Source organism: Phascolarctos cinereus, unplaced genomic scaffold (assembly GCF_003287225.1).
Source record: "Phascolarctos cinereus isolate Bilbo 61053 unplaced genomic scaffold, phaCin_HiC Scaffold_7;HRSCAF=346, whole genome shotgun sequence".
Taxonomy (NCBI): Eukaryota; Metazoa; Chordata; class Mammalia; order Diprotodontia; family Phascolarctidae; genus Phascolarctos; species Phascolarctos cinereus.
This window is the reverse complement of record NW_027556180.1, coordinates 159,365,524-159,392,891: the sequence shown is the minus strand read 5'-3', so window position 1 is coordinate 159,392,891 and position 27,368 is coordinate 159,365,524. Positions and strand designations below refer to the sequence as shown.

The following is a 27,368-nucleotide window of genomic DNA, read 5'->3' as shown; positions in this document are numbered from 1 at the left end:
CACTTCATTAATGTTTCGAAAACAGGGCAATCCCTGAAGGTGATGAATTGGGTTTGCTGAAAGCCTATAAAATTGGGGCTAGCTATCCCTATCTTTATTACTTTGTATCCCTAATTTGCCTGGGAATCCAGGCTATCAGTTAACTATTTTAGCCATAGTACTAATAACCAAGGACCCTAGGCCCTCGAGACATGTCCAGCTGAGCTTTCTCTCCATAACACACAAATCTCATTAAGTAGATCATTAAAGTTACAACATTCAGCCATATCCTCGAGAACTTTTCCTACGTGAGGGGAAAAGCTTCACATGCTATGAAACTTGGTTTTACTCAAGCCTCTTCCTCTCCAAGACAGAAAACACAAAACCAAGGAATGAAATGGAATGGTTTCCTATTAAGAGGAAAACAATGAAATTCAGAACTGAATCACTTGGCCCCTTTCTCTTCTTATCTCCTCCCAGTTCAAAATGCTTACACCTCTTAATAGCAAGCATCCTCTTAGACCTTCAGTTGGGTTCCACAGATTCAAGCCTCAGTACAATCTTTTTTGTGGTCTTTGCCTTTTTCCAGAAAATTGGTTTTGTTTGACCACCATAGCCACTCTGCTTCCGATCGTATCACCTTTTTCCCTGAGCATACAGGGAATCTTTGCCTTTCTTGTACTGTGTCACTTTGTGAGGCTGGTGCTTGCTGCACTTTTTGAAAAAAGTTCCGAGGGTTTTAGGGACGTTTACCGAAGGGCAGCGCTGCGCTTCCAACTGGGCTTCTCTGAGGACAAGGGCCGCTAGGATCCCTCGGCCGAGCGCTCATAAGCGAGCGCTGGGCCGAGGACGACCACGAGCTAAAGGAAACGACTGGCTTCGAAGGATGACGGCGGAAGACTATCCAAAAACAATTTTTAAAATAAGATAAGAGAGGTAAAGGAAAATTTAGAAAAGAAAGAGGAGATATTCAAGAAAATCAGAAAAGATTCAAAAGCTTGGTAAAGGAGGCATAAATAATACTTAAAAAATAACACCTTAAAAATAGAATAGGCTAAATGTAAAAGAGGAAAAAAAAATCTACTGAAAAGAACTCTTTAAAAAACAAAATTGGGCAAAAAGGAAAAAGATGTACACAAATTGTTTGAAGAAAACAACTTTTTGAAAAATATGATTGGCAAAATGGAAAATGAGGTACAAAATCTCACTGAGGAAAATAATTCCTTAAAAATTAGAATTGGGCAAGTAGAAGCTAATGACTCCATGAGATATCAAAAAAATAATAAAACAAAATTGAAAGAGTAAAAAAAAAGAAGAAAATATGAAATATCTCATTGGAAAAACAACTTCCCCAGAAAATAGTTTGAGCAGAGCTAATTTAAGAAATATTAATGTTTAATTTATTTAATTAATTTAAGAACTACCTCAAAGCCATGATTAAAAAAGAAGGCCTCAACATAATATTTGAAGAAATTATAAAGTGATGGGAAAATATGCTTAATATGAGTGTAGAAATAGAACCTATATCAGATTGCACACCGCCATCTTGGGGGGGAAGGGAATGAGTCACAGGGGAGAAAATTTAAAACTCAAAATCTTATGGAAGTAAATGTTGAAAACTAAAAATAAATTAATTAATTATCAAAACAACAACAACAACAACAACAAAAGCTAAAAGAATATCAAGGGTTACTTCTCTAGGCCCCCTGAATGGGTTTGAGGCTCATTCTATAGCCTATTGTGTACCTTGAGATCCTGGAACTTGAGAGCTTCTCAAGATCTTTTCCCCCTCATCTTGAAATATTATACAACTTGTACTAAAGTATTGCAACCAAAAGTACAAGGAAAGAAGAAAACTGAGGGGAAAATTGCAACAACTATGTCTTATAAAGGCCTTATTTCTCAAATATGTAGAGAACTGAATCATATCTATAAAACAACAATACAAGTCATTCCCAAATTGATAAACGGTCAAAGGATACGAATAGGCAGTTTTCAGACAAAGAAATCAAAACTATCTATAGTCATATGAAAAGTACTCTAAGTCACTATTGATCAGAGAAATGCAAATTAAAATAACTCTGAGTTACCACCTCATAACTATCAGAGTGACTAATGTAACACAAAAGAAAAATGTTGGATGTTGGAGGAGATTTGGGAAAACTGGGACACTAATGCAGTCTTGGTAGAGTTGTCAATTGATCCAAAATACTGTAGAGCAATTTGGTTCTATGCCTAAAGGGTTATAAAACTGTGCATACTCCAGGATCCAGCAAAATCACTGCTAGGTCTATATCCCAAAAAAAGATCATAAAAAGGGAAAAGAACCCACATGTACAAAAATATTTATAGCAGCTCTTTTTGATGTAGTTAAGAATTAGAAATTAAAGGGATGCCCACTAATTAGGGAAGAGCTAAAGAACCTGTGGCATATGATTATAATGGAATATTGTTGAAATATAAGAAATGACAAGCAGGATGACTTTAGAAAAACAAAAAACAAAAAACAAAACCTTGAGAGACCTACATGAACTGGTGCAAAGGGAAGTCAATGGAAACAAGAGAATGTTGTACACTGTAACAGCAATATTGTTTGATGGTGCTCTGTGAAGGACTTAGCTATTCTCAGCAATACAATGATCCAAGACAATCTCAAAGGACCAATGATGAAGCATACACCTCCAGAGAAAGAACTGATATTCATTGAATATAGACTGAAGCATGCTATTTTTCACTTTCTTTTTTTTTCTTTATTCAAGTCTCCTTGTACAAAATCACTAACATAGAAATGTTTACATAATTGCATATGTATAACCTATATCTGACTGCTTACCACCTCAAGGAGGTCTGTGGGGATGGATGGAAGGAGAGATACAATTTGAAACTTCAAGCTTTAAATAAACATATTTAAAAATTGGGAAAAAATTATCAAGGTAAACTGTCCTGATATCCTAGGACCAGAGGGTAAAATAGAAATTGAGAGAATTCACCATTCACCTCCTGAAAAAGATCTCAAAATGAAAACTCTGAAGGACATTATATCCAAATTCGAGAACTCCCAAGTTAAGGAGAAAGATATTACAAACAGTCAGAAAGAAACAATTCAGTATGATAAAATAAAAGTTAGGATAAACAAAATTTAGTAGCTTCCATATTAAAGTATCAGGTTGGAAGATGATATTCTGGATGGCAAAGGAGCTAGGATTACAACTAAGAATCACTTACCCAGAAAAATAGTTTAATACTTCAGGTGAAAAAAAGTGAATATTTGATGAAAAAAAGAGAACTTTCAAGCATTCCTGATGAAAAGATCACAGCAGAATAGAAACTCTGACTTTCAGATTTAAGAGCCAAAAGAAGCATAAAAAAGGTAAAGAAGAAAGAGTAATCATAAGAGATTCAATAAGATTAAACCCTACATTCCTACATGGAAAGATGACACTTTCAACTCCTAAGAAAAATATCATTACTAGATTAATTAGGAGTATACAAAGACAGAGGGTACGGGTGTAAGTTGAGGAGACAGATGGAGAGAGAAAAAGATTAACAGAAAAAAAATAAGCTGGATGGAAATACATGGTAATAATAACTGTGAAAAAAATTACAGAACCTTTCAAGCAAAATCTTCATTATTTTTCCCAAGATAAAGACAGATAAAGACTTCATTTCTCAAATATGTAAAGAACCGAGTCAAATTTATAAGAATGCAAATCATTCCTGATTGATAAAATGGTAAAATTAAATGAACAGGAAGTTTTCAGACAAAAAAAATCAAAGTTATCTGTAGTCATATTAAAAACAAATCTTCTAAATCACTATTGATTAGAAAAAGGCAAATTAAAACAGCTTTGAGTTACCACTTTACACCTGTAAGAGTAGCGAATATGAGAGCAGAAATAATAAATGTTGGAGGGGATGTGGGAAAATTTGGGAAATAAAACACTTTTGGTGAAGTTGTGAACTGATCCAACCATTCTGGAGAGTAATTTGGAACTATGACCAAAGGATTACAAAACAGTGCATCCACTTTGACCTAGTAATACCACTACACTATTAGGTTCATATCACAAAGATTTTTTTTTTAAAGAAAAGGGCCCATATATAGAAAATCCATTTATTGTTAGCTCTTCCAAAGACTTGGAAATAGAGGGGAAACCCATCAATTTTGGAATAGCTGAAGGAGTTGTGGTATACAATTGTTGATGGTATATTATTGCACTATAAGAAATAGTAAGCAGGATAATTTTAGAAAAACCTGTAAAGACTTACATGAACTGATGCTGAGTGAAGTGACCAGAGCTGGGAAAATAGTGTTCATAGTAACAGCTATAGTGTACAATGATCAACTGTGAATGGCTTTGCTATTCTCAGCAATATAATGATCTAAGACAATTCCAAAGGACTGATGACAAAAAATGTTATTTACCTCTAGAGAAAGTACTGATGGGGTCTGAATGCAGACAGAAGCACACTTTTTTTTAACTTCCTTTTTTTCTTCTTTTTCTTTTTCTTTCTTTTTTTTTTTTTTTTGGTCTGTGTTTTCTTTCACAAAATATTTGCTGTTGTTTTTGGTCAATCATGTCAATCATATCTGGCTCTTTGTGACCTGGGTTTTTTTTGGCAAAGTTAATGGATGTTTTGACATTTCCTTCTCCAGGTGATTTTACAGATGTAGAAACTAAGGGGAACAGGGCTAGGAGACTTGCCCAGGGTCACACAGCGAATAAGAGTATGATGTCACATTTGAATAAGGTCTTCCTGACTCTGGGCCTCGTGTTCTATTCACTACACCATCTGGCTGCCCCTTATATGACCTTAGTCATATTACTGGAAATATGTTTTGCATGGCTGCACATGTATAACCTTTATAAAATTGACTGCCTTTTCAATGAGGAAACCAAGGAGAGATGCAAGGAAGGGAAAGAATTTTGAATTAAAAGTTTAAAAAAACACAAATATTATTCTTACATGTAATTAAAGAATTAAATATTTTTAAAGTAATATATAAATATTTTATACATAAAAAGAGATATGCCCATTTACATTTACTAAGAGTGGTACCTTTGGGGAGAGGAAAAGCAGATAACTGAGGCTGAATTTAAAAAAATTGTGATATTTTAAGAAGATTGTCAAGAGGGACAAAACTCAACCTGAGCTATTAGCAGTGAATAGGAAATATATATGGGAAATTAAAAGAGGGGATTTTGGGTTTTTTTGTTTGTTTTCAATATAATGAAGCCCAGAATAATTTCAAATAAATAATTAGACTACTTCTAGTGAGGTGGATGTGTAGTGATAATACAGAGCAAAACAAAATTCATCTACTCAACTCTTTTTTCAGTTTAAAAAAAATATTAATTTATTTTGAATTATCAACAATCACTTCGATAGGCTTTTGAGTTTTAAATTTTTCTCCCTCTCCCTTCTCACCTCCTTACCCAAGATGGCCTGTAATCTGATATAGGCTATACATATACATTCCTATTAAACCTATTTTTACATTAGTGATGTAAGTAAGAATTAGAACCAATAGGAGTAAATACCAGAAAGAGGAAACAAAACACAACAGAAGAAAAAAAAAACAGCAAATAGCAAGCTTCCATCTGCATTCAAACTCCATAATTCTTTCTTTGGATGTGTATAACATTTTCCAACATGAGGCCCTTTGGAGATATCCTAGATGCTTCTATTGCTGAGAAGGGTTAAGTCTATCAATATTAGTCATAGTACAATGTGGCTGTTACTGCGTACAATGTTATCTTGGTTCTGCTCATTTCACTCAGCCTCAGACCATACAGGTCTTTCCAGATTTTTCTAAAGTCTGACTGTTCATCATTTCTTATAGCACAATAGTATTCCATTACATTCACATAACTCAACTTGTTCAGCCATTCCCCAATTGATGGGCATCCTGTAAATTTCCAATTCTTTGCCATCACAAAAAAAAAAGCTGCTATAACTATTTTTGTACAGGTAGGTTTCTCATTTGTTTGATCTCTCTGGGATACAGCCCTAGAAGTGCTATTGCTAGATGAAAGGATGTGCACATTTTTATCGTCCTTTGGGCATAGTTCCAAATTGTTCTACAAAATGATTGGATGGTTTCACAACTCCACCAACAATGCATTAATGTTCCAGTTTCCCCACATCTTCTCCAACATTTATCATTTTCCTGTTTTGTCATGTTGGCCAATCTGATAGGTGTGATCTGGTACCTCAGAGTCATTTTGATTTGCATTTCTTTAATCAATAATGTTTTAGAGCACTTTTTCGTATGACTATAGATGGTTTTAATGTCTTCATCTGAGAACTGCCTCTTCATATTCTTTTACTATTTATCAATTGAGGAATGACTTGTATTGTTATAGATTTGACTTAATTCTCTTTATATATTAGAAACGAGGCCCTTATCAGAGAAACTGGTTGTAAAAATTCTTTCCCAATTTTCTACTTTCCTTCTAATCTTGGTTGCATTGGCTTTGTGCAAAAAAACTTTTCAATTTAATGTAATCGAAGTTATCCATTTTGTTTTCTTAATGTTCTCTATCTCTTGTTTGGTCATGAATTCTTCCATTCTCCATAAATCTGATAAGTAAGCTTTTCCTTGCTCACCCAGTTTGCTTACAGTATCAGCCTTTATATCTAAATCATGAACCCATTTTGACTTTATTTTGGTATAAGGTGTGAGATTTTGATCTATGCCTAGTTTCTGCCATACTTTTTCCGGTTTCACCAGCAGTTTTTGTCAAAAAGTGAGTTCTTATCCCAGAAGCTAGTTTCTTTGTGTTTCTCAAATAATAGATTACTATAGTCTTTGACTACTGTGTCTTATGTACTTAACCTAATCCACTGATCCACCACTCTATTTCTTATCCAATACCAAGCAGTTTTCATCATTTCTGCTTTGTAATCCAATTTAAGATCTAGAATGGAAAGCCCACCTTCCCCTGCATTTCTTTTCATTAGTTCACTTGATATTCTGGACTTTTTATTATTCCAAACAAATCTTATTATGTTTTCTAACCCTATAATATAAATTTTGGTAGTTTGATTGGTATAACACTTAAAAAGTAAATTAGCATAGGTAGAATTGTCATTTTTATTATATTAGCTCAGCCTACCCATGAGCAACTGATGTTTATCCAATTATTAAAATCTGACTTTATTTGTGTGAAAAGTATTTGTAATGTGTTCATACAGGTCTTGGGCTGTTTCTAGAGGTAGACTCCTAAATATTCTATAATGTGTACAGTAAGTTTCTTTCTATCTCTTGCTGTTGGGATTTGTTGGTAATATATAGAATTGCTGATGATTTTTGCGGATTTATTTTATAGCCTGCAACTTTGCTGAAGTTGTTCATTATTTCAAGTAGTTTTTCACTTGATTCTCCAGTATTCTCTAAGTATATCATCATGTCATCTCCAAAGTGATAGCTTTGTGTCTTCTTAAGGCCTTAAATTTTTTTTTTTCTCTTATTGCTAAAGCTAACATTTCCAGTAGGATGTTGAGCAACAGTGGTGATAGTGGACATCCTTGTTTCAACCTTGGTCTTACCGGAAATGCTTCTAGCTTTTCCCTATTACACAGGATGCTTCCTGAAGATGTTAGGTACATGCTATTTATTATTTTAAGGTAGATTCCATTTATTCCTATGTTCTCTAATATTTGTAATAGGAATGAGTGTTGTATTTTGTCAAAAGCTTTTTCTGCATCAATTGAGATAATCATGTGCTTTCTGTTAGTTTTGTTGTTGATATGATCAATTACACTGACAGTTTTCCTAATATTGAACCATCCCTGCATTCCTGGTATAAATCCTACCTGGTCATACTGTATTATTCTTGTGATAAGTTGCTGTTATCTACTTGCTAATATTTTATTTAAATTTTTTTCATCTATATTCATTAGTGAATTTGGTCTATGATTTCCTTTCTCTGTTTTGACTCTTTCCGTTTTATGTATTACCACCATATTTGTATCATAAAAATAATTTGTTAAGACTCCTTCTTCACCTATTTTCCCAAATACTCTATATAGTACTGGAATTAATTATTCTTTAAATGTTTGATAAAATTAGCTTGTAAATCCATCGGCCCTGGAGATTTTTTCCTAGAAGAGTTCATTAACAGTTTATTCAATTTCTTTTTCTGAGTTGGGGTTATTTAAGTATTTTACTTCCTGTTTGGTTAATCTGGGCAATTTATATTTTTGTAAACATGTATCCATTTCATTAAGATTGCGAAATTTGTTGGCATGTAGTTGGGCAAAGTAGTTCCTAATTATTGTTTCAATTTCTTCTTCTTTGGTGGTGGCTTCACCCTTTCCATTTTTGATTCTGATAATTTGGTGCTCTTCTTTCTTTTTTTAATCAAATTAACCAAAGGTTCATCTGTTTCATTGTTTTTTTTTTCCATAAAACCAGGTCTTAGTTTTATTTAATAGTTCAACAAGTTTTTTTTTATATTCAATTTTATTAATTTCTCCTTTGGTTTTCAATATTTCTAATTTGGTGTTTAATTGAGGCTTTTTAATTTGTTCTTTTTCTAGTTTTTTTAGTTGTATGCCCAATTAATTGATCTCCTCTTTTTCTACTTTATTCATGTAAGCATTTACAGACATAAAACTTCCCCTAAGAACTGCTTTTGATGCATCTCATAAGTTCTGGTATGTTGTCACATTATTGTCATTCTCTTGAATGAAGTTATTGATTGTTTCTATGATTTATTGTTTCACCCATTCATTTTTTGGGATTAGGTTATTTCTTTTCCAATTATTTTCTAGTCTATCTTTCCATGGCCCTTTATTACATATAATTTGTATTGCATTGTCATCTGAAAATGATGCATTCAATATTTTTGCCCTGTTGCTTTGGATTGTGAGGGTTTTATGCCCTAGTACATGGTCAGTTTTTGTGTATGTGCCATGTACCGCTGAGAAAAAAATTATATTCCTTTCCATCCCTATTTAATTTTCTCCAGAAGTCTATCATGCCTAACTTTTCTAATATTCTATTAACCACCTTAACTTCTTTCTTGTTTATTTTGTGGTTAGATATAACTAGTTCAGGCAGAACCAAGATGGTGGGCTGAAAGCAGTGACTTGCTTGAGCTCTCCCCCAAACCCCTCCAAATACTCACAAAATTTGGCTCTAAAAAATTCTAAAGCAGCAGAACCCGCAAAAACACAGAGTGAAACAAATTTCCAGCCCAAGACAACCTGGATGATTGATCAGAAAGGTATATCGCACTGGGCAGTGAGTGGAACAAAGTGTGGTATGGGCCTGTAGGTCTCAGGGGACTGAGTTGCAGGCAGCTGTGGCAGTTTCCAGACTCCATAATCCATAAATGCCAAAGACAACTTAGAAGGCAGTGGGAAAAGTCTGATTCTGCAGTACTGAGAGAGGAATGTGGAGTCTCAGTTCCATTCCCCAAGAGCATGGCCGGGGGAGGGGGGGCAGCTGCTTCCCAAGCTTCCAGCACACAGACTGAGGGGGAATCCAGTGGCTGATCAGAGAGGGATTGCAGGGATCTCTTTGCCAGTGCTGAGACAGGAATCTCTTGCTTTGCCCATGTTTGGATCTGGGTCACATTTCTGGCCAGAGGTGCTTGGGTGAGGAGGAGACCTGGCATGGTGCAGCTTGTAGTGGCTGTGGAGAGAAAACCCTCTTCACAGTTATAGGACAGAAAGGAGTACTTGTGGTCACAGGCCAGGAAAGGAGTAAACACCTCGCCCTTATACCACCTTGCAAGAACTGAAAATTTACAGGTCCCTACAAGTATCTCTGAAAACAGCACAAACCCCTGAAGCTTGGGACAGTACATTCTCCACATTGGAAGCAGACTCTTACCTTAACAAAGAGTTTAAAACTCAAGTAATTGGCTGGGATCATAAGCAAGCAGGGCAAAAAGAGTCAGACTGTATTATCTTACATTGGTGACAAAGAAGATCAAAATATACAACCAGAAGACACAATAAAGTCTAAACTCCTACATCCAAAGCCTTGAAGAAAAGTATGAATCAGTCTCAGGCCATGGAAGAGCTCAAAAGGGATTTTGAGAAGCAAGTAAGAGAGTAGAGGAAAAACTGGGAAGAGAAATGAGAGTGATGCAAGAAAATCATGAAAAACAAGTCAACAGCTTGCTAAAGGAGACCCAAAAAAATACTGAAGAAAATAACACCTTAAAAAATAGCCTAACCCAAATGGCAAAAGAGGTCCAAAAAGCCAATGAGGAGAAAATGCCCTAAAAAGCAAAATTGGCCAAATGGAAAAGGAAGTCCAAAATTACTGAAGAAAATACTTCCTTAAAAATTAGAATAGAGCAATTGGAAGATAGTGACTTTATGAGAAATCAAGACACTGTAAACAAATCCAAAAGAATGAAAAATTAGAAAACAATGTGAAATATCTCATTGGAAAAACAACTGACCTGGAAAATAGATCCAGGAGAGAGAATTTAAAAATTATTGGACTATCTGATCAAAAAAAGAGCCTAGACATCATCTTTCAAGAAATTATCAAGGAAAACTGCCCTGATATAGTAGAACCAGAGGGCAAAATAGAAATTGAAAGAATCCCAGATCTCCTCCTGAAAGAGATCCCCAAAGGAAAACTCCTAGGAATATTATAGCCAAATTCCAGAGTTCCCAGGTCAAGGAGAAAATATTACAAGCTGCCAGAAGAAACAATTCAAGTACTGTGGAAACACAATCAGGATAACACAAGATTTAGCAACTTCTACGTTAAAGGACTGCAGGGCATGGAATATAATATTCCAGGAGGTAAAGGAGATAGGATTACAACCAAGAATCACCTACCCAGCAAACTGAGTGTAATCTTTCAGGGGAAAAAATGGTCATTCAGTGAAATAGAGGACTTTCAAGCATTCTTGATGAAAAGACCAGAGCTGAATAGAAAATTTGACTTTCAAATACAAGACTCAAGTGGAACATGAAGAGGTAAACAGGAAAGAGAAATCATAAGAGACTCATTAAGGTTGAATTGTTCATATTCCTGCATGGAAAGATGATATTTATAACTCATGAGACCTTTGTCAGTATTAGGGTAGTTGGAGGAAAAAAATTGTATGTATGGATAGATAGATAGATAGATAGATAGATAGATAGATAGATAGATAGATTGATGGCACAGGGTGAGTTGAAGATTAAGGAGTCATATCTGGAGAATACAATTAAGGGATGAGAGAGTATTGTACTAGGAGAAGAAGAAAGGGAGCGGTAGAATGGGGTAAGTTATCTCACAAAATAAAAAGAAAAGAAAAGTCTCTTTCAACGGAGGGGAAACTGGGGAAGGTGAGAGGGAATGAGTGAATCTTATTCTTATAGAATTTGACTTAAGGAGGGAATAACATACACATTCAATTGGGTATGGAAATCTGTCTTACCCTACAGGAAAATAGGAGAGGAAGGGGACAAAAGAGCAGGGGATGATAGAGAGGAGGGGAGGATGGGAAAGGGGTAATCAGAAGTAAATACTTCTGAGGAGGGACAGGGTCAAAAGAAAAAATAGAATAAATGGGAGAGCAGGATAGGATTAAGGGAAGTAGAACTAGTTTTTCACAACATGTCTACTATGGAAGTGTTTTGCATAGCTGCACATGTATAACCCATATTGAGTTGCTTGCCTTTTCACTGAGGGTGGATGGGGAGGGAGGAAGGGAGAAAATTTGAAACCTGAAGTTTTAAAACATGTTTTAAAAAAATGTTTTTACATGCTACTGGGAAATAAGAAATAAAGGAAATGGGGTACAGAAGTCTATCCTGCCCTACAGAAAAATAGAAGGGGAAGGGAATAAGAGAAGGGGGGGGAGAAATAGAAGAGAAGATAGATTAGGGGAAGGAATATTCAGAATGCATGCCATCTTGGGGTGGGGGGAGGGGTGAGATGGGGTAAAAATTTGGAACTCAAAATCTTGTGGAGGTAAATATTGAAAACTATAAATAAATTTATATTAAAAAAAAGATTTATCTAGTTCATAGAGGGGGAGGTTGATGTCCCACACTAGTACAGCTTTGCTATCTATTTCTTCCTGTAACTCGCTGAACTTCTCCTCTAAGAATTTAGATGCTATACCTTTTGGTGTTTATATGTGTAATAATGATATTACTTCCTTGTCTATGGTGCCTTTTAGCAGTATGTAGTTTCCTTCCTTATCTCTTTTGATAAGATCTAATTTTGCTTTTGCTTTGTCTGAGATCATGCTTGCTACCTCTGCTTTTTTTTTACTTCAGTTGAAGCATAATTTATCCTGTTCCAGCCCTTTACCTTTACCTGTGTGTGTCACTCTTTTACAAATGTGTTTCCTGTAAACAATATAGTGTAGGATTATGGTTTTTAATCCATTCTGCTATCCATTTATGTTTTATGGGAGAGTTCATACCATTCACATTCACAATTCTGATTACTATCTCTGTTTTCTCTCCATTCTTCCCCCTTCATTTATGCTTGTCTTTCTCCTTTCTCCTTTTCACTCCTTACTAGTTTTGCTTTTGACCACCACCTCCCTCAGTCCTGACTCCCTTCTATTAGCCGCTACCCTTTTCTTCCCCTTTACCCTTACTAATTCTTCTCCCCCTTACTACTTCTCTCCCTTCTATCTCCCCTCCCTTTTCTTTCCCCTTTTCCCTCCTACTGCCTATAGGACTTGCTAGATTTCCATACCTGACTATGTTATTCCCTTCTTGAGCCAAATCTGACGAGAGTAAGGTTCAAACAATGCTCCTCTCCCTCCCTTCTTTCCCTCTGCTGTAATAGGTTTTTATGCCTATTCCTCTAATATAATTTAACCTTGTGTGCCTCCTCCTTTCCTTTTCTCTCAGTAAATTTTCTCAGATCAGATTAATCTACTTACTTGGATCCATTTAATACACTTGATTGGTTTTTTTTTATCATTACATCAAAATCAACTTATATCCACCTCCTTTATGTATACCACTTGAACATGGTGTAATAACAATACAATTCTCCAGTGTTACAAGTGTCATCTTCCCTTGTAGGGGTGTAAACTGTTTCCCCTTATTAACAGCATGATTTTGTTTTCTGTCTCATTTACTTTTTTATGTCTCTCTTGAGTCTTGTATTTGAAGATCAAATTTTCTGTTGAGCTCTGGCCTTTTTATCAGGAAGGTTTGGAATTCCCCTATTTCATTGAATATCCATCTCTTCCCCTGAAAGATCATGATAATTTTTCCTGGGTAGTTGATCCTTGGTCATAATCCAAGCTCCTTTGCCTTACAGAATATTATATTCCACGCTCTACGGTTTTTTTAATGTAGAAGCTGCAAGGTTTTGTGTAATCCTGATTGTAGGTCCATGATATTTAAGTTGTTTCTTTCTTGCTGCTAGCAGTATTTTCTCTTTGTCCTAGCAATTTTGGAACTTGGCTGGTATATTCCTTGGCGTTGTCAATTGGGATCCCTTTCAGGAGGTGATCAGTGAATTCTTTCTATGGCTATCTTACCTTCTGGTTCTAGGACTTCAGGGCAGTTTTCTTTTATGATTTCCTAAAACATACTGTCCAAGCTCTTTTCTTCATCATGATTTTTAGGTAGACCAATAATTTTTGAATTGTCTCTCTTGGATCAATTTTCCAGGTCAGTTGTTTTACCAATGAGGTATTTTATGTTTTCATCTATTTTTTTCATTCTTTTGTTTCTGTTTGACTGATTCTTGCTCTCTCATAGAGCCATTAGTTTCATTTGCCCAATTCTAATTTTTACCAAATTGTTTTGTTCTATTAGATTTTTTACTTCCTTCCTCATTTGGCCAATTATATTTTTTAAGGACTTGTTTTCTACAGTTAATTTTGTCCTTCTTTTTCCAGGCTATTGACTTTCTCTTGCTTACCTCTCATTTTTTCTTCTACCTATCTCATTTGACTTTTAAAATCCTTCTTGAGCTCTTCTAAGAAGGCTTTGCGGGCTTCAGAACAGTTCATAATCTCTTTTAGGTTGCAGGTGTGAGTTATTGACAATGTTGTCCTCTTCAGAATTTCTGCCTTCATCTTCAGTCTTCCTATAATAAGAATCTATCATACATTTCTTTTTGCTCATGGTGTTTGCTTATGTCCTGATCTTTAAGGAGATTGCGCTCTTCTGCTGGGGAGTGGATGGCACTGACCCAAGCTTCTTGTGTTGGTAACCTAGGGACTGGTCACTGGCTTTGTGTTCTGGGGCTTTAACTGCTAGCAGTTGGAGGTTGTAGGGTTCTGGCAGGTTACCTGATGTTGAGCTGGAATCAGCAAGGCAGGAACATTAGGGCAACTCTAGGTTGCCTGCTTTTCCTTTCCTTTCACTTTCTTCAGCTCCTTTCAGATGGATGTTGCAGGGTGTTTATCAGCCTGGGGCTCTTTGTAGTGCTGCTTCCCTTATTTTTGCTGAGGCATTGGGTGACCCAGTTGCTGTACAATGCCAAGACACCTGGTGGTTTTCCAAGCTGGTTTCCACCAGTTCCCCCCACCTTCACTGAGGCACTTAGGGATCCAGGTGTTGGTGTCTGCCTGTTCCACCATCTAGGTTTCAGGATCTCCTCCTGGTATGCTGAGATGGGACTTTCTGCCAGCTTGCTGGGAGGCCTCCTGTTCAGTACTGTTTCCCTTCCCCAAGGGCAAGAGGGGCCTTTCCCATTAATCCCTCGAGCTACCTGGGCTACAGGACTGCTATACCCTCTTCTGGTTCAGCTGTTCCAGTGTTTTTCCTTGGGAGATATTTTCTGGGTTTTCAGAGGCTAATATGAGAGTGTAAGAGCAACTTACCTCTTAGTCTACCATCTTGGCTCCCAGAAGCAGAAGTCCTCCATCTACTCAACTCTTATTTTGCTTTTATGCTCTCTTCCATAGAAAATTATCTTCAGACTAGATAAGATATGCAAAAATATGTTATTAGGGCCTTGAAACATAAAATATGATAAGAAAATGATGAGAAACCACGTGATTGTGTTCAATGAATCCATATCAGATGGCATGGATAAACTACCTTCAATAGTATTTAATGAACTGGTTGATGTTATTAATGAACTCTGAGCTAATGATCTTTGTAAACCACAGAGGTACTATAAGATTGAAGAAAGGCAAAAGTCTTGATTTTTCAAGAAGGGGAGCTGTTTTCATTATTCAAGCTACAGAGTATGTTTGATTTTTATTCCTAAGAAAATAACATAATTTAGAATGTCTCATTAAATTAATCACTTATGCAGCATTTACAAATGGAAGCAACAGTTTATGAAGCATTTGTAAATGGAAGTATTGGCATAGGTTCAGCACACAATACTTTCCATCTCTGTTTCTATTTCTTTGTCTTGTATCTTTCTCTCTCTCATACAAATATACTCAATTTTTTTCTTGATTTATCTCAATATCTTTCTTGACAAGGTTGCTACTAGGTTGGTAGATCATGGAAGTGACATAGACACAAGATATCTGAATTTCCACAAAGAATTTGACAACTAATTTAATGTTATCCTTGTGTATAAGATTTTTAAAAAAGTATGCTAAGTGTATGATTAGATCTATTCAGAAATGTTTGAGCAGCCAAACCTAAAAATAGGTTTTAATAATTCTGTGTCAGTTCAGAAGGGAATCTCAAGTGGACTGATTCAGGAATCTTGAATTGGCCCTGAATTATTTATTTATAAATAGTTTAAAGAAAGACATGCCTATTGAATATTTAGAAAATACCAAGCTAAGAGACATAGTTAACACTTCTGATGAGTCAGGAGCTAAAAAAAAAATTCTTGAAAGATTAGAATTATGGGCTGAATTTGATAAATTGTATTTAATAACGAAAAGTAGAAGGTCATATACTAGTCTAAGATAGAATTGGAACATGCTCAGGTCACCCAACAAAGAGTCACAAAATTTTTTAGAAGAAAAATAATGACTTGTTTTGAGGAGAAAGAAGACTTGTTTTGAGGGTGAGAGAAATCTCTTTCCTTTAACTGCATAGCTAGAAAAAAAAGCTGAATCATTAACTCTTCTTGAAGCAGGTGTGGTCACTCTCTCTTTCTAAGTATCATGTGCCAAACTTGAATTAAAGAGAAAAGTTTTCTAAAATTTAGAGCTGCCTTAAATTTAGAGCTACTTTTGATGAGTAGAACTTTCCTCTTTGTTGAGATCATCTATAGAAGGCTGGAACACTAATAGTTTGGGATGCTATACTTAGGATTCCCATTCCATTAAAATTTAAACTAGATGATGTTTGAAGCACACCAGTACTACAAATTTCCATCATTTTGTGATTCTCTTTTTTACAGGTATCTGGAGTGGTTTGGGGAGAGTTCAAGTAAGCCCCTCCTTTTACTCTTACATCTAGGCTCTGCCTGGTGATTTTCTAACCGTGCATTTTAGTGCTTTGATCATTCTATATTCTTCAAGTTTATTTCCCAAATTCCTCTCACTTGTTTCCATAAATAGCCTGTATATAGGAGTGGATAGAAGGCATTTTCCTGGATCCTACTCAGCTTTTTCCCCTTACTAGCTTTGTAAACATGGGCAAGTCACTTTTTATTTTAGCTTCTATTTGTTTATAGGTAAAATCTGAATGATATACATACATTACCCTATAGGCTTATTCTAAAGTTCAAATGGCATTTATTATTTTTTTTTTCATGAGCATGCATGCCAATCTAGTTACCAATCTGGATTCTCTCAGTCCCTGGAATTCTGCCTTAGTTGATTTCCTAAACTTCAACCTTTAGAGACTCTGACCATTCAGCTCCTTCTCTTCTGTCACTAGGCTGATGAGAGTCATTGGAATAGAGAGATCCATTTTAGATGAATGTGTGCACTACTGTTTTTCAGTCATTCTATTTTACTGACACACCGACTTCCTTTCTCATTCCCTGGTATGATTGTTTTGTATGATTCCTCCTCTCTTCAATGCAAACAGCCACATTATCACTCGCTGCACTTAGAGGGCTTGATTTTTCTTCTTCACTCTTTGTAGATTGAAGCCATCTCACTAGCTGTATCTCAATATTCCTCCTCTACTCCTAAATATTTTCTAAGAATCAATACCCATTCTTGCATTTCCCCCTCTTGTTACAAAAGAATGTTAAAGTTCAACCCTTTTCTACTTTCTAAAAGTTATCCATGAACTGGTGCCCCACTACTTTCTAGCCTCCACTGACACTATTTATCTTCAAACACTCTATTTTTCAACCAATGTGTTACTGAAAGTAACCCATAAATATTCTGAATTTTCTCTGTGCCTTTGCTCACAGTTTGTTATGACATATCCCCTAATCTCTGCCTCTTGGATGCCTATTCATTCTTTAAAGCCTTGCTCAACAACAAAAACTTCCTGAACCTTTCCTGTATTCCATAGTTCATAGTGCTTTTTCCTCTTCTATCAATTTATTATGATTTTGTCTAATAATTGTGTGCATCATTCTGTACTAGATCATGAACTTCATGAATGTAGTCATGATATTGCATTTAATCCTTGTATCTTCCCCCAGTGTCTCACACAGTTTTCAGCACATAGTGAATGTTTGTTGAAATTTACAGTTATACAATTCTCCATGAGGGAAATAAAAAGACAGAGAGATAAACAGCTTTCACACCAAAAGAGCTTGGGAGTCACTTGAGGGAATTTGATGTTCATAGTAAGTAGCCAAACAATTCTGAGACATTTGACCCCTTTATTCCAACCTCTGCACATTAACTCTAACATATATGGAAGCCAAAAGCAGAGAGAATAACCTTATGCCACCCTAAGTCAGAAGAATAGTAACAACCTGATATTTAGATAATTTTTACTATAATCATTTTCTTAATAAAAAAATATACCTTTCTATCATGACTTTTTAATTTTTAACATTCTATCTGTAAAGTCTTCTATGGATAATAAGTAGGAAGTGAAAAATGTAAATTTTGTTCTCATGATTGTCATTTTATTTAATAAAATAAATGTATATATTTTTATTTGATAAAAATAAATCTAACTATAGAATCTTTGAGTTAGAAGAAAGCATAGAGCTGGTGTAATATAAGTGTCTTCCCAACATAGGGATGACCCCAACCATCACTAATATCTGCCTTTTTTATTTGGATACATTTATAGTGATCCATACTTTACTCTCCCATCACTTCTAAATGTAGAGTAAATTCTTTCTCATATTGATATGACCTCCATTTCCCTACGTCTATCGAGTTTATTTTCTTATCTCCTCATCATACCAGTGCTTGTACTCATGTAATGAACCACTCAAAATAAGTGTGAGCTACCAAAGATACAGGTATGTTAGTAGAGAGAGAATTAAAAATGTTCTCTGGGACTTAACCTGAAACCCAAATCTCTTTTTATGATTGTTTTTTGTTCTTTGGCTTAATTGTTTTTAAGAGGTATAACTTTAGATATCATAAGCTATTGCAGGTAAGAGCTTATTTTAATTAGAAAACATAAAAGGGCATTTAATTGTTCTGTATTTCATGATATGCATTTTCATGTGTGTACGTATTTTCTCCACTGGAAAAGACTTTTGCAACTCAGTAAATGGGAAAATGCACTTCAAGATTTGCTGTGGGTATAACAAGGATTATCCTCTAGGCATCATATAACTTGCCTAGAGAGGACAACCAATTTACCACCATGGATATTACTGGAAACCTTTTTATTTCTGCATTTGTATGACATGTCTACCCTAAGTTTTGCAGGCATTGCCTTCATGAAGCCATGTTCACTGCCTACCCACAATAAGCCATAAGAATAGAAATATAGTGTTATTTATAAGTATTATTATCATGATTGTTAAAATTTAGAGGGGAAAAAGCACCCAGCTAGCTCTCATGGACAGAACTAATTGCAATTAAAATAGGAAAGAAAAGTCAGCAGGTCATAGTATACTTTCAGTGTGTAAGACCTCATTTAAAATGAGGCTTTGTGAAACTCACTTGAAAATCACTGACTTCTTGTAATCCAGCCCCCATTGCCTATTTAGTTACTTTTCTGATTCTTCCTTGTATGGCATTTTTTATTTAAGTTCTTTCACTGGGTTACCAGTAAGTGATATATGTTAAATAATTCAGGCTTGTGGAATGATTCATGTATAATTTTATTACGTAACTCTAGCATGAGGTTCTCTTTTCTATTTCTTCTTAATTCTGAATGAATTCAAAGATGCATCATCCTTGGCATGCCACTTTCCCAGTGGCTTACACCCAGGGGGTAAAAGAGAGACAATAAAAATAACCACGATAACAACTCTTGCATTTTTGATTCCGAAATAAGAATTGAATTGCTGCTGGGGTTAAGATAGGTGGGAAAAAAAATCTATCTTAACACCCATTCTATTTCAAATAAGAAGTTATTTCTTTGTAAGCACTGACCAGGTGCTTCTAATGCCCACATTCTCCTATATGAATTAAAATAGCAGACATAAATGTTAGTCTATATATTTGACCTTTTTTTTCTTCTTTACTTCTCCAGCCTTGCCCATACCCACACCCAGACTCCAATATTCCTTTGTAAAGAGAAATAGTGTCACAAATCTAGGAATACAACTCCATTCTGAGCAGATATTTCCTTTTTTTTCCTCTTTTCTTGCACTCATGTTTTGATTCCACAGATTCATAAGAGGCCCCTCTGCAATAGTTTACATGAACTTATTCTGTTACCGAAAGGAATGAGAATAAAGAATTAGCTTCAATGAATGCACTTTACATTGAAGAGAGGTTAAAGTCTATGGTGCACAAAGGCTAGAGATCTAAAATATGTAAGGAATCTAGACATAAGGTTTTCTAACATTGTGTAATAAGCATATGGAATACATTGGCCAAAGTGGCCATCAAAGAAAATAATATAAATGAGCTTAAGAAACAGGCATTTTTACATAAGGAAGAGGATTAAAGTATATACCAAGAAGTCAGGAGGTGGAATTATGATAAAAGTGGACAGGCTATTTGAGCCACATGGTATTTTTCAATTGATCCAGCAATATATAAATACATACATTAATTAAAACATTCTCCCAAAAGACAGTGCATAGGTTAAACATGCTTAGAATTAAGCTAGCATATGCCTAGGGAATAATTTACATAGGTGGTTAGAATACGTGGCTATTTAATGAAAAACATACTTTCCAAGTACGAAGAAAATAATAGAATTTCTGAAATACCAGTTATACCACTGTACCCTTTAGTGTCATTTTAATACAAAGAGTGAAAATTCCACTGATCAAGGTCAAGATAGGGTTTTTCTAATGTAATTCAGTTCTATTTTCAGTGAAAATATTTTGGCAAAATGATCAATTTTAGCATTTTTCACTTGTCAGAATACTTTCAGGCTAATATTATCAAGATAAACCTACAGTTGATTTATGTACAGTTGAGGCATTATATAGTGAATATGAACTAAATAGCTGAGGCATAGCAATTTGTGATAACGCCATATAGCAAAGTGGAACCAATACATAACCTTTGTCATATATACATCTACATGGGAGACAAAATGGTGTATCTAAAATTATATTGCAGTCTAAGAGTGCCTGAGTTTCAAACCTGGCTCTTCTACTACTAATTGAAACCTAATTTCAGTGTTTAAAGTGAAGAAATGGGACATGTTGCCTGAATGATAATTCAATAGGAACCTTCTTTATGAAATCCCAGACAAATGAAAGTACGATTGTGAGATATATCTGGCTTAGAATTCTTGTATTCTTAAATTGGTTGAAAAACTTGAAGATATGTAAAAAAAGAGGATGCCATGAAGAAACCCTTTAGCTATTAAGGTCTTCTGGATGTTTTGAGCAAAACTTTGAACATACTGTTTCTCATTTAACCCCAAAGTGCTTATGTTAATATCAATGATTGGTTGATTTGTTTTTCACCTTAATATCCAATGAGCGAGCATTAGGGAAAAAAATACAGCTGTAACAGAAAAAGGTAATTTTTATACAACACTTTATCACTGTCCTTGAACACTTTTGACCCCTTTGCTTAGTCAAGAAATTCCAATAAATGAATTAGTGTTTGATTAGGCAATTGTAGTTTTCCCCTTACTTCTTCAACTGTTGATTCTTAGTCATTGAGTAGTCTTCTCAGATCTGGGAAGAAAAGGTCATTAAAAAAAGATAACAATAAAAGTTAACTCAAAGTATTTGAAATTGGCTGGAATAGCTGGCAGGAGGGATAATCAACAGGATGGGATGATTTGAATCAGAATAACACAAGTAAAAGAAACTACAGATACTGGCTTAGGAAAGGAGAAAATATATTTTTATACATGGAGTGGATAGCAATAGAGTGTTAAAACTATAACCCTTATTTAATAAAGTGAATTCCCAAACAAGTGAATAAATGAAACCCAAACCCAACCAAAACATAAATAAATAAAATCGAAACCAATAATTCAATACTAAACAATAAAGGCACATCAACAGCCCTTAGTAGGCAAATAAAAGCTAACTTCAATTTTATGATTTTTGTTAAGTGTTGCATTCTCATGTTCATCAGGTTTCAGATAGTTTCACAAGAAACATTTTTAATGAGTTCCTCTATCTTCTTCTACTGGACTCAGTGAAACATGACAAAGTGGGAATTTTAATTCTGCATCTTAATTCTGTGGAGACTTTTCCTTTCATCATGATAAGAAAAGTAAGTTACAGCAAGCCCTTTATACAGAGCTAAGAATAGAATTTGTTAATGATATTTAAAAAATAACATGACATTTCAAATTTACCTAATTAAAAATTATTATGGTGACTTCTGAAATGGAATATTAAAGAATACACATGTTCCTAAGCACCAAGTAGTACCTTTAGAAAAACCGGTCATGTGCTATAGCATAAAGGAATCATTGGTCAGTGGAAAATGTAAGAGAAAATAATCATTCATAGAAAAGCAGCCAATAAAATGATAATAAATTAAATATGAACAAAATATAATTAAATAGAATTATTATTAATTTAATACTGTCAATGAAGTAAAATATTCTGAGTAGTGAGCAAAATCAAAGGACAAATTATAAAAGCAATACACATTATATTAAAGATAATGAGAATCAATCACTCAGCCACCACTTATCAGGAATCACCTAAATACCAAACACTGCACTAGGTTATAGGGATGTAAATACGAAGAATGAAATAATCTATGGTTTCTATACTCTCAAGGAGCAATGAGATATGTCAATGCAATTAAGGTAAGGTTCAAAAGAAAATGTGTAACTCTGAAAACATTTACAGCATAGAAAAAGGAAGTATCAATGAAATAAACATGCAATTAAAATGACTAAAAACAAATTAGCAACCATAAAACAAGTATAGAGGAGAAACAGACAAACTAGACAATGAAAGGCAGCTTGGTATCATGTATATACAGCCAGCTTTGGATTCAGCAAACTCAGTAGGTGCCACTTCGGACTGTGTTAATATTGGTTGTGTTAACCTGGGCAAGTTACTTAGACTGTTAGTGCTCTAGTAAGCTCTTTAAAATAAAATATTGCTGATAAATTATTGATTGGCATTGGTAAGAGAGAGTTTAATCATTTGGGAGGTTCCTCTATCAATAAATCACAGTTCTACTTCTAATTCCCTATTGAAATGAGAAACAAAACAATTTTTTTTGTAAAAAAATTGATTATATATCCTGTTTAAGAAGGAAAATAAAAAAATACCAAAATTAAAACAAAAATGAAGAGTGAACATGCAAGAGAGAGAAAATAAAGAAAATTATGAAACTACTGAATAGCATTGTCAAACAAGAAGGCAGATATTAAAATATATTTGATACACATGTAATATACATGCATATATGACATAAATATATCCAAATATGTGTAAAATATGTATATATTTGTATGTATGTGTGTATATATAAATATATATAACATATATAAATATATATATATATTGTATATATACATATATACGCATATATATGTGTATATATATATACTTACATATAAATAAAGCAAGAAGTAGTTATGTTAAGTTGATTTGGAAAAAGAAACCAATCAAATGTTAAAGGTACGGTAAAAGTAAAAATAAACTGATTCAAATATTTTTACAAATGAATTCTATCCGACATTTGTGGTACAAAAATAATTCTTGAACATAAAAACAGAAAAAAACCAAACCCCTTTAAAGAAAACAAATACATTCCTGAAAACTAAATGAGCAAGAGACAAAGGAAAAGAACGATAACTATGAAGTTACTCTTCTAATGAATATTGATGCAAATTTTTCAAATAAAATCTTTGCAAGGAAACTACAACAAAATTATGAGGAAATAATTCATTATTTACTACTTGAATAAATTCCATTGATATAAAGTGGTTCTGTATTAGGAACATAATGCAATTAACCATATAAAATGATAAAAAAAATTAAGTGATAATTTAGATAGAAGCAGAAAAAACCCTATAACCAAATAAAACATTCATTTACGTTAAAAGCCTTAAAAGTAAAGCCATTAAAAGCTTCTTTTTTAATATGGTCGAAAATATTAAAAATCAAGAGCTTGCATTGCTTGCCATGGAGAACTACATGGAACTTTCCAAATACCAAAAGCAGAAAAACAAAAATGTCCTTCTCCATTATTGTTTTACACAAATGCAGAAATGTCAGCTATAGCCATAAAAACGGACAAGATGAAAGATAAAAACGTTGAGTAAGAGGTAGAATTTTCCTCATTTTCAGATGACATGATTGTGCATTTAAAATATTCTTGAGAATCATTTAAGAATCTAATTGAAGCAATTAATAGGTTAAGTGAGGTACAGATGTAAAAATAAGTCTGCAAAAGTAAATATGTATACACACACACACACACACACATATATATTTCAATAAAATACTAACAACAAAGGGAAAAAAAAACAGTAAGATAACTACCAAACAAAAGATATATAGGAGATAACCTCCCAAGGTACACACAGAATTCATACAGATACAACTTGAAAACATCCATTACAGAAATAAAAGGAGGCAAAACAATTGTAAAGATATTTGCCCTTCATTGCTAGATCATGTCCATAAAATAAAAATGTCATTACCTAAGTTAATTTACATATTTAGTGTTATGACAATGAAATTCCCTGAAAGATACTTTGTAGAACCAGATAAACTAATAGGAAAAAGTCTTAGGAAGGAAAGAATGGCCAAGAATTTTAAGGGAAATAATGAAAAAAAAATACAAATGAGGGGGGTTGGCATAACATTACCATACCTCAAAATACATTACAAAAGAGTAAACATCAGAACCATTTCATTCTGTTTTTTTTTTTAAGAGAGAGAGAGACAAAGAGAATCAATGGAATGGGCAAGTTAAACAAAAACAATAAGTAAGAATATCCCAGTCTTTCAAAAATCTAATAACACAAATTACTGGGTGTGGGGTGAGGAGGGGATAGCATTTCCTTTTTGACAAGGGCTGCTAAGAAAACTGAAACATAGTCTAATAACTTCTTACCCATATTGAACTCTGAGTATCTTTTCTAGAATGCATTTTTTTATTCATTTATTTTGAGGAAGACTCTAGAAAAGAGAAATATCTATACTTTGTTTTAGAAACTTCAACAGAATTATTCAGGGGTAGAAACAACAATCCAGAGAGTCTAAGGAAAAATCTGAATTTTCTCCCTTTGTGGTCAGGCTCTCAGAATGAAACTTGTCAAAATTAATCAAGGGCTGGATCCCTTTTAGTGATATATATATATACATATATATATATATATATATATATATATATATATATATATATATATATATATATATATATATATATATACATCACAGATTGTTTTGGCTTATACCTGTGAAGGCTCAGGTGAGATTAGATAATATAAATATGTAGATGAGTCACTATGGTTCATAACATGCAAAAACCAAAAAAGTGAAGAATGTTGATGGAGAGAATAATCCATGACTGATATTTGGAAAGAGATGAATGATCAGAACAGAAAAGCGCAAAGACAATCCAGTATTTTATGTACTGTTAGCCTGGTATAATGCACTCATAATAAATATGCACATATATACATACATATGTACATATACACATATCACACACACACATACCAAACACAGATTTCATGGGTGAATGAATATTTATGTGTATAAAAAGGCCTAGATGTGAACCATATTCTGATGTCCCATGTGTAAAACCTTGGAGATTTTTGTATGGGCCAAAGAGAGTGATTATCAAGAAGCAAGAAGTCTCTAAAATTGAATGATTCAATATGGACCTTAAATATATTGTTTGAATAATTTATTGAACACTTTAACCAAATTAGTTTGTACTCATAAACTGATGCTCATTCAAATTCCAGTGGGACACATCATTATAAAATTTATGTGATCATAGGCTCCCAGAGATAATATCAGCAAAGTACAAGGCATGGTCCTCCTAGGCTGGAAAAGCTTCAAGTAAGAATCCAGGAATAGACTTTTCTGCTATGCAGTGGATACTAATGTAAATTTTTTAAAAGCCCATAAATTAAAAGCTAGTCATAGGAAATGGATAATCTTATCCACACAACTCACAAGCAATACCTACTAATGTGTGGAGGATTTTAGTCTGTACCAATGGAGAGAGTTGCACTCTTATGAATTAACATATTATTGAATCACTGAAGAAGTCTTTTTAACAGGATGTCATACAAATGTGCTGCAAGGCATCGGTCATGGCCTTGTCTTGTTCTATACCATCATCAATGACTTAGATGAAAGCATAAGAAGTATGCTTTTAAATTTTTCAATTCATATAAAACTCGGAGGGATAATTAGCATACTACATCACAAAATATTTCAATGTATTTTGTCATTGAGGCTCAATACTTCAGTACATTCAATATTTCATAAAAGCATAGTTTAATCATATTAAATGCTGCCGGACTTCAGGAACTGGACACTTTTCACTAAGTGAAATTCACATGTTGTAGATTCTCACATATGGTAACCAGGTTTCATTCAATTCTAGAGGAGCCTGATTAGAGGCAGCTAGATCGTGCAGTGGATAGAGCATTGGCCCTGGATTAAGGAAGACCTGAGTTCAAATCTAGCCTCAGGCACTTGACTTTTACTAGCTGTGCGACCCTGGGCAAGTCACCTCACCGAATTGCCTCATGAAAAAAAAAGAAAAGAAAAAAAGTTAGCTCAAAAAACGAAGAGCCTAATTACCTAGAAAAACAGGGTTAGACTTTTTTTTCACACTTTTTAGTTTATTAAACTAAACCTTATGTTCCTGGAGGAAAAAAAAAGTGACTTAAAGCTTATTTTTTGTTCACATCTAAGATGTCTCCAAAAGGTGTAAAAAAGAAAAGTATACAATATAAAACATGAGTCAGATATGTCAGTTATTTCCTATATGAAAAAAAAGGCTCAACAGAAAAGACTCTCACAAGTGTACATTCACAAGACTTAAGCAAACAATAATGTAAATTAAAAATGTCATAGTTTTTTTTTTCCGCACCCAGAAAAAGAGCTATGGAGTCTGAATACAGAAAGAAATATACTATTTGCTCTTCTTTTCCCTTGTTGTTTTGTTTATTGCTTCATTTTCACTGTTCCTCCCATTAGTTCTAATTCTTCTTTACATCATGACTAATGGGAAAATATGGTTAACATAAATGTATATGTAGAGCCTATATCAAATTGTACTCCATCTCTGGGTGGGGGGGGAGAAATAGGAGGGGGAGAAAATTTAAAACTCGAAATCTTACGGAAGTGAATTCTGAAAACTAAAAATAAATAATTTTTTTTTAAAATGTCAGTTTCCTAAGAGATTGAGAATTAAATCTGTTAGGATATAAAACATTTGGTGGAACTACTGAATAGATATAACACCATCTGACCTTATGCTGTCTAAATAATTCCCTTGGGTCTATGTCTTCTGCAAACCAGATCATAGCTTGGGCTCATTCTCCTCTCAGTAGTTATCAGTGAATATTCGGTGGAGAAACTCACTTTGCTGCCAATTGACTATGATCAATGACCAGAAATAGCAAAAATAACCTGAAATCATAACTTCTCAATTTCACCAGGTAGACTTCAAAAAATGTATCAGTATAGAATATAAACAATTCATATGCTATTAAAATTCCTCACTACTTTTGCATTTATACTGTTCTGGATATACTTGAAATATTATTTTTACATTCTTTCTCCCATCTGGCTCTGTTGGGTTTACTTCCAAAAGTTTATGCAAATCCATTCTCTCAGACATAGATTCAATCATTTGTTTCATTTGGAAGCAGCATGTTAAATAGAGCAAAAAAAAAGAGACAATAGATGTGAGTCATTCATTGCCCTGCTTTAATACTTAAAAGCTGTGTGACCCTGGTTAAATCATTTAAACTCTTTGAATATCAGTTTCTGCATTTGTGAATTGGAAATAATAATACTTGTATTACTTACCTCATGTTACTATATGTAA

At 34.1% G+C, this 27,368-nt stretch overlaps 1 pseudogene; it reads right to left on the bottom strand.

The window, feature by feature from the left end:
• Positions 1-200: 200 nt before the first annotated feature.
• Positions 201-27,368, bottom strand: part of LOC144454875 (uncharacterized) — a 198,212-nt pseudogene continuing 171,044 nt past the window's right edge.